This window comes from Rhinolophus sinicus, chromosome 3, assembly GCF_057876585.1.
Source record: "Rhinolophus sinicus isolate RSI-liver-muscle chromosome 3, RSI-T2T, whole genome shotgun sequence".
In the NCBI taxonomy this organism is placed as follows: Eukaryota; Metazoa; Chordata; class Mammalia; order Chiroptera; family Rhinolophidae; genus Rhinolophus; species Rhinolophus sinicus.
Window position 1 is genome coordinate 127,273,802 of NC_142503.1, and position 8,674 is coordinate 127,282,475.

Genomic DNA, 8,674 nt, shown 5'->3' on the forward strand with positions numbered 1-8,674 from the left:
ATGTATTCTGGGTATATAAGTAATACTTATTCGTCATAGAAAGAGAGTTAAGACATAAACAACAAAATGAAAACTGCCGAGACCTCCACCACCCAGATATCATGACTGCTGCTTAAGCATGTTTACTTCCACTCTTTCTCGATGTATTCACGAGATGCCGTTCCTAGAACAGAACTGGGTCGGGCTGTTTGGAAGTCATCATACCTCCCTTTCCACTTCTCTTTCTTCTTCTGTCACACTGATGACAGCATTGGGATAATCTGTATGCAGCGTATACAAGTACTAGGCCCGAGGACGTCAGAGACAAGGTTCTCTGGACACTGGACAGAGAAAACTTAGTGGCCAGTAACTATCGGGATGGTCGGCATCCATTTCCCCATCGCCTGGCAACAGTAAACAGCATTTCTTGACGGGAAATTGCCCACACAGAGGCTCTATGATTTGGGGGGGGGGGGGAAGTCCCTTCCTCAGCCCAAGGGGTGCTAAATAACCGCAGCATGAGCCAATCAGGCCACTCGGCTCCAACAGACGCCATGATGACTTGTTTCCATCCAGTGAGTATCAAGTCAAGGATGTGTGTTCAAAACTGTGGGTAAGAAAAGCTCTAGGTCTCTGTGTCACAGAATATTGATATTTAAAGTGGGGATTCTAAATATTCGAAAAATATGGGCTGGAGAGGTGGTAAGATAGGAAATGGAGTGACCGTTTGGCTCACTGGGGTGTGTTCAGTGCTACCTGGGCCTCAGGCCAGTCCAGCCTCTATCTCCCACCACCAAGCAGACCCTCCACCATCGCCCTTAGCACCCCAACTACCCACAGATTCTCAGTCTACTCCAGCTGACCGTCAGCCTCTGAAGGACAGGGCCACATCACTCATACCACTAAACACAACTTGCTAAGTAATTATTCATGATTTCATCAGAAAGGAAAAAGAGGCAGGAGCCATGAAATACAAATGTGGTGACAGTGCCATTCTCACCTAACCAAACCAGAGAACTCTGACAAACCACCTTCTATGGTGACACCCAGCAAAACTAAAGGAGCAAGTGTTGAGGAGGTGTGTGAGTCGCTGAGCCACACTTCCTTTGTTCCCCTCTGGGGCTTTGTGTCTGGAAGGCAGAAACACCAGCGGCTCTGACCTGAGCAGATGCATCCACTCCTGCTCTTGTTGGCCTTTCTTCTACCCTCTGAGCTCAGGACAGGTGAGTGACTATCCCATTCCTGAGGCCTCAGCCCATCTCATAAAACACTCCGTACTCCCAAACCTTTGGTCCAGCACAGGCAGGGCTTGTCCTGCATTTGAGCCCAGGAACTTTCTGAAGCCCAGCTTGCTTCCCTCCCAAACCCAGACCAACAAGTCCCATGTTTGATAGCTACTCAACAAGGATGGATGGGAAGAAGGGTTCCACTGCAAGGTCTTAGCCTCTCTCTTATCACCGAAAAAGGAGGTTGTTCTTAGAAATACATTTAGCAAAGGATGTGAAGCTACAAAAGAAAAGGAATTAAAATCCCTCACTCCAACCCAGGAAAGGGCACCTCAGACAAATCGCTCATTGGGAGAGTTGTCCCTGGACCAGCTCAAGAACCATTTAAAGCTCTTATGCCCTCCACCACCTTGCTCCTGCTCAGGAGAGGAGCCCAGGGTGCGACTGATCTCAGCAGTGGCTAGATGACTGCACACAGGGTTCCCTGGTAGCCTTGGCTCTGCCCCAGGCCTGGGCAGCCTATTTCATCCCCTTTTCCCCTGGCTTTCCCAGGCCCTCAACTGCTCCACTGTCATTGGCAGTGCCCTCTCACCATCCCTGTGGCTTTGAATCCCACCAGCACAGTCCCCACCAATCCTCAGCCAGAAGCTAATTGGAGGCCATGCATTGATGCAATCATAACATACCTACTGAGAACCTAGGATGTCTAGGCCTTCAGACAGGAAGATTTTAGAAATCCAGCTCCATAACTCATGGGTAGATCATTAGAAAACAGCACCAATCAGGATTCTACCAGAGACTTGGTGTGGTCAGGGAGACTCACTGCGTCCTGTACACATTACCTGCAGCTCCGCCACCTTCAAGATAGGTCTTAGCTCCTCCATACTTGTGTCTTCATATGACTCGGAGAACAAGCACTGCCCTGCCTTTCTAAAGCTGGAGTCTGAGGCTTGAGGTTCAGAAAAGGTGATTCTGCTGCAGGAGAACCAGAGACCCTCCCCCCATTGTCTTCGGGTCACACCTCAGTCATCGCCTCCCTAAGCCTTCCCTCCTCCCACAGCCACTCCCAGTCACCCCCCTTCCAGCCTTTCCTTCAGAGGAGATCATCGGGGGACATGAGGCCAAGCCCCACTCCCGTCCGACATGGCCTACATTCAGTTTGTGGATAATGGGACACAGAAAAGGTGCGGAGGTGTCCTTGTGCGAGAGAACTTTGTTCTGACAGCTGCTCACTGCAGCGGCAGGTAAGTGGCAGCAGCCAGCCTTCCCCTCCCCCCAGACTCCTACAGGGTCCCCTGTCCTTCCCCAAGGGCTGCAGCCCAGGTGAGCTCCCCGGGCTCGTGCTAACTCAAGCCACCAGAGCTCTTCATAGGAGCCATGTGAGAGCGTGACTGGGCAATGAAAAACTGAGAAATAGGACAGGCAAGCTGGGCTCAGAGGGTCACAGGTGAGACAAGTGGCAAATTGAGAAGAGAGGGACCACACGGGCCAAATCCAGCAATGGTGGAGGAGACAGTGTGCATTAGGGTAAACATGCAAACTCAGGCAATGTCATGATACTGCCTGAGAGCAAGAGACAGCTCCCAGAAGCCCTACCCTCAGTGTCCTTGAGAAGCAGAGAGGACACTCAGCTCCTGGCCCTCCAGTTGCCTCAATTTCCCCTAACGGCAGCTCTGTCCCACCTCAGCTGTCATCTACCCTTCACGGCTCATGGGCTGTATGTCCTGAGACCCCATGCCCCCCACACTCCCACTCTGCTCTCTGTGCAGCTCAATCATTGTCACCCTGGGAGCCCACAACATCAAGCAACAGGAGAAGATCCAGTATGTCTTCAAAGTGACAAAAGCCATCCCCCAGCCTGAACTTCTCCAATGACATCATGTTACTGCAGGTAAGGAAACCTCCTCTTGTGATTGCTCTCCAGGGTCCAGATTGTTTCTCCTCTCACTGTGACCTCTTCCTTCCTTCTTGCCCATCCTGGCCACCTGACTAGTCCCAGTGCCTCAGGGGGGAAGGAAGACAGTGCAGACCCATCGCATGTCCAGGCCCAGGGGTCGTTGGCTGACCTTGGCCTGTCTTGCCTCTTCCCCATCAGCTGGGGAGAAATATCAAGCTGACTAAAGCTGTGAAGCCCGTCCGCCTGCACAGGGGTAAGGACTCGGTGAGGCCAGGACAGAAGTGCAGCGTGGCCGGCTGGGGACAAGGCACGATGGGCACCTTAGCAAATACTCTACAGGAAGTGGAGCTGACCATTCAAAAGGATCGAGAGTGCAGATCCCGCTTCCCCAGCTACTACTGTGGGACACCCAGGTTTGTGTAGGGGACCCAGGAGAGGATGACAGGTGTCAAGGTCAGGTTTCTAGCGTTTACCTAGACAAGTCGTGGGGAGAGGAACTTGGGAGCTCTGGGGTATGGGAACGGCCATATCTTCATACGTCAGCCTGAGAGTTTGAACAGCCCAGTCCACAAATATAGACTTTATTGTTTTGCCCTGAGTGGATCCGGGGTTTGGGGGGAAGAAGGATCAGTCATCCCACAGCAGTGTCATCACCAGCATTTCCCTGAGGAATGAAGAGAAAGGCTTGGCGTGGGCCAAGCTGGAAAGATAGTCAGAGCCAGGCTGGAGCCCTCCGACAAGGAGGTGAGGAGGCCTGCCCTGGCCTGGATCCCCACGCAGCCCCTAACAGAGGCCACCCACCCCTGGGACAGCAGGACCATGAGGAAGCCCAATTCAGTCCTTCCTCTTTCTGCCACAGGGAGACTCTGGGGGCCCCTCATGTGTAACAACACAGCCCAGGGTACTTTCTCCTACAGAACAAACACGAAACCTCCAGGCGGCTACATGAAGGTCTCACACTTCCTGCCCTGGACAAAGAGAACAGTGAAGCACCTCTAACAGCATGAGACTGACCTTCCTCTGGGTCTGACCATCTCTCCTGGGGCAGAGGCAAGAATTCCATGGGGGTGGGCAGTGGGGAGTACAGGGCCATGATAAACAAATCCCTAGAGTGAGGACACTGAAATCTTATTCACTGAACCACTTTCAATAGGCAACAACACCGCTCCAGGGAGCCCTCTGCTGGCAATTCTGGATTTTGCGTCCTTCTTTCTCCCACAGCCCTCTTTCCTCCCTAAAACCCATGTAGCTTCGTACCTGCGAGCACAGCTCTTTGGTGCTTAGCCGTCAGTAAGGACTGAGTCTAAACTCTATTATTAAAGGACAATCTTCTCCCCCAAAAAAATAGTTCTCTCTGGGCCTTAGAAAGTTCTTACCTTCTCTAAGACTAACACAATCACCAATCCCCCAACTGTTTGGCAGAGAAAGGACCAGGTCAATGGAAGGGGAATATCTCTAGGGACCCAGAGGCCAGAGGCCATATCTGGACACTCAGTTTCCTGTTTCCCGGGCCTCTCTCTCTCCACAGGGAGTAGGCTTCAACCACAGCCAAGACTTTCAACAGCTTAGGAGGCTGAGATGCTCCTATGATGGCCCTCGCTTCACTTAGGTCCTATTCCCCTGCCCTGCCCTGGGCCCAGGGCTGAACTCAGTTGTCTGCCTTCCTCCCTGGCTGAACTTCCCACACCAGCCCCTGTTTTCCATCCAAGTGCCCTGGCCACCAGCGCCTACCCTCCCAGCCCACACTGTTTTGAGCCAGAATCTCATTTCCCAAACAGAGTACCCAGTGTCCCAAGTGAATTCTCCTTATTGCTTCCTCACCAGCCCTGAACTGGAAGCCCACCTAATACCTATTGGAGGAGCCAGAACTCACGTCCCACTTGTGCAAGGACAGCCCAGGCACTCCTTCCAGCCCAGCATCCCCCTGGGGCACAGCCACCATGGCCTGTGGAGTCACTCTGCAGCCTCTACCCTATTCAGCCTGGCCTGGGCTCGGGACCTGCCTCCCTCTGCTGGCAACCTGGGTTATGGCAGTTCTGTGAGCCAGAAGGTTCCAGGGTCCAGGACTGCAAAGTACCACTTTGCCATCCATCAACACGTCAAGTTTAGATTTCTCTGTGCCAGGCACATAACAGGTTCTGTCCCTACCACTGAGAAACTTACAGTGATGAGAAATTGTCTCTCAATTTTTCTGGTTCCTCTCCTTCCATGAGGCAGATCAGTTTAGCACGCATAGATCTGTATTTGGAATCCACAAGAAATCTTGTCTTGAAAATAATTAAACTCTCAGTATTTTATCTGTATTGCACATTACAGTTTTACACGCAGGATCTTGTTTGATTCCAGAAGGGCCGTGTAAAATACCTAAGAGACCTGGAGACCCACAGGTCCTGTGGTTTCCAATCTATGTTCAGTGAAGTCCATCTCCAGAGGTGAGGAAGGAGGCAACCAGCGTACCTTATCTTTAATTACAAGGTCAGACAATTAAGTTCAAGAACTCACCCTGGAAAAAGTGCTACACACCTCATTGCTGAATATGACTATGGTCACATTTGAAGTACTCCCCTTGGGAAGCTATTCACTGATGCCAGTGCCTAGTCCACCCTTCAAAGGAAATTTGGAACTTTTCTTCTGCACTGGCCATCAGAGTCGTCATCGTGTTACCCTGATGTCCTGAATGTCATCAAAATGTCTGCCTTTCAATATTTCTTTTTCACCTTTTAAATGACCTGTGTTTTTTATTGTTTCATATTTTTAAATTATGGTAAAATACATATAACATAAAATTCACCATCTTAACCATTTTAGGTGCACAGTTCAGCAGCATTAAGTACGTTCACATTGTTGTGCAACCACCACCACCATCCATCTCCAGAACTCTTTTATTTTGCAAAACTGAAATTCTGTGCCCATTAGACAACAATGCCCCACTCCCCACTGCCCTTAGCCCCTGGCAACCACCATTCTACTTCCTGTCTCTGAATTTGATTCCTGTGTGTATCTCATGTGGGTGGAAACCTACAGTATTTGTGTTTTTGTGACTGGCTTATTCACTTAACATAATGTCCTCAAGGTTCATCCATATTGGAGCATGGGTCAGAATTTCCTTCCTTTTCAAGGCTGAATAACATTCCGTAGTGTGACCATACCACCTCCTGTTTATCCATGCATCCATCAATGGACACTCGGGTTGCTTCCACCTTTTGGCCATTGGGAATACGCTGCTATGAACATGGGCGCTCTTTTCAAGATGGTTTTGACCTGTTTGTGTTTTAACAGGACTCTTCAGGAAGGTAATCCAAGTGGTGTGATATTTCAGGGATCTGAGGCAGGTTGGTGAGTGCTGTTTTAGGTGGAAACAGACTTAGTGTCCCTTGCATCAAACCATGTCACGTACATAGGAAGCTGCCCCAGGATACATGTCCTGGTATCATGTATTTTGTATCTCCTTACTGGAAAGGATACGAAGTTATGCCCAGTGGGGTAAAAATGTTTCTGACTACAAACACTTTCCAAGTCACTTGGCCTTGGGAACTTTGACAGTGGTGGACTCTCAGGCAGTGACAGTGGGAGGTGACAGGGTGATGCAGATACAAGACTGTGGGGGGCAGAGCCCCAGAAAGTAGTTTCCAGGCTCTCGGCCTCATATAGATAGGTGCCTGGCTCAGGTAGTAAATGGCCAACTGTGATTGCATGGCCATCAGCTGTGGCTAGTTGGCCGTCAGCTGTAACCAGTGAGCCATTGGCCACAATATAACTGCTGTGGCGATGAGAGAGGAGAAAGAGGAAGAATGGGGGTTAGCAAGAAGATGGCGGCTAGGCTGGCAAGTGTGGATGGCGGTTTGCGGACAGTGTGGATCCAGCCTCCAGTGAGAGTATAGTGCTGCCAGCGAGAATATAGTGGTATGACTCCCCTACCTATGGCTCCGTGGGTGTTCCTTTTCGGCCTCACCATATCCTGCGTTATGTGGGGAGCGGGACCAGAGACCCTGCAGGCCGTCCCGCACGACAAATGGCGCAGCGAGCAGGGTCTCCCGCACGACAAAGACTTTGCTCTCAAACCCAGCAAAACGATTCTGCATATGGGCTTCAAATACCTCCTGTCCTGGCTCTTAAGGGTCCTTGCTGATTTGCATCTATCCCCCTCCCCAAGCGCTCCTGCATCTTCAGCTCTCCTAACGTTCCCCATCAGCATTGCAACATGGTCAAGTCTTTACAAACACAAAATTGCAAAGCCAAAGCCTAGCTTCTCCCTAAGGCCTTCCTCCCTGGCCTTCCCAGGTTCTGTCTTCTGCCTTTCAATATTGTCTTTATCTTTGGGTAAAGGAAGATTTCACTGGGGGCCAGATCAGGTGAGTAGGGAGGGTGTTCCAATACAGTTATTTGTTTACTGGCTAAAAACTCCCTCACAGACAGTGCCGTGTGAGCTGGTGAATTGTCGTGATGGAAGAGCCATGAATTGTTGATGAACATTTCAGGTCATTTAACTGTTTTACGCAGCCTTTTCAGCGCTTCCAAATAGTAAACTTGGTTAACTATTTGTCCAATTGGTACAAATTCATAATGAATAATCCCTCTGATGTAAAAAAAAATAAAGGTTAGCAACACCGTTGCAACAAGTTCGCAAACTTAATTATCAGACCTTGTATATTACATGTAGGAAGGATAAGCCTCAGTCCACAAAACCCACAAATGCCACATTTCAAGTGCAAGACAGTTCATTGTGACCCAGATGACCTGAGTTTAGAGCCTGTATCCTTCAAACAGCAGCACCAGTTAGCTGGATGTGTCAGATACAACAAATTCACAAGAGCTGGACAAACTGAATCGGGAAGAACCCACATCCAAAGAGAAACAACTTCACTAGAAAAAGATAACATGGGTATGAGAAGCAAAATCCAGCACATGTAAACATAAGGCTAAAAGCAAACAAAATTATTTTCACACAAGACTGACCCTCGTCCATCTGCCAAGTCTTCTGTAGGGCTCACAGCCTTGGCAGAAGCACAGGTGAGAGAAGAGCTAAATGCACGTGCGGAGATAAGCAGGCGAACAGTAGAACGTGCACGAGCCAAGGGACAGCTCCAGGCTACAGCAGTAAAACATGACGCTCTAGGGAGAAGCCATCACACAAAAGAAATAAAGACCCCAGATAGTCAGCCATGAGGGGCTCCATGGAGCCCCAGGGTGTAAGCCAGAGCCAGCCAGAAAAGCGGCCAAGGATATCTGCCACCAGGGGCAAGGTTGTGGCTTCAAAGGACAGCGCCTGATGGGTCAGTCTTATTCCCTTACACCTGAGAGGAGCCCTTGACACAGTACGACACATATTAAGAGGAACAACTGTTACTTATAATAACCATAGCATCATGAAGATGGTACCTGTTTCCTTAAAGTGATTTCTAAGTATGTTTACATTTCTTTCTCCCTGTTTTGATCTAGCAATTTTTATTTCTAGGACGTTTATCCTACGTGAGGTCTGAAGTGTGTATGTGGGCTGGGGGTTGTTCCTAAAGATGTTCATCACACCATTATTTAATAATAGACTCTGAATTAGAATCATATTAATGTCCAA

The 8,674-nt window shown here is 49.6% G+C and overlaps 1 pseudogene across 1 annotated transcript; it reads left to right on the forward strand.

The window, feature by feature from the left end:
* The first annotated feature begins 497 nt into the window (after positions 1 to 497).
* Positions 498 to 7,485, forward strand: LOC141570765 (granzyme H-like; annotated as a pseudogene). Its single transcript, XR_016020781.1, has 4 exons — positions 498 to 554; positions 2,266 to 2,449; positions 2,975 to 3,096; positions 3,301 to 7,485. The product of XR_016020781.1 is annotated as a granzyme H-like (transcript).
* Positions 7,486 to 8,674: the final 1,189 nt, after the last annotated feature.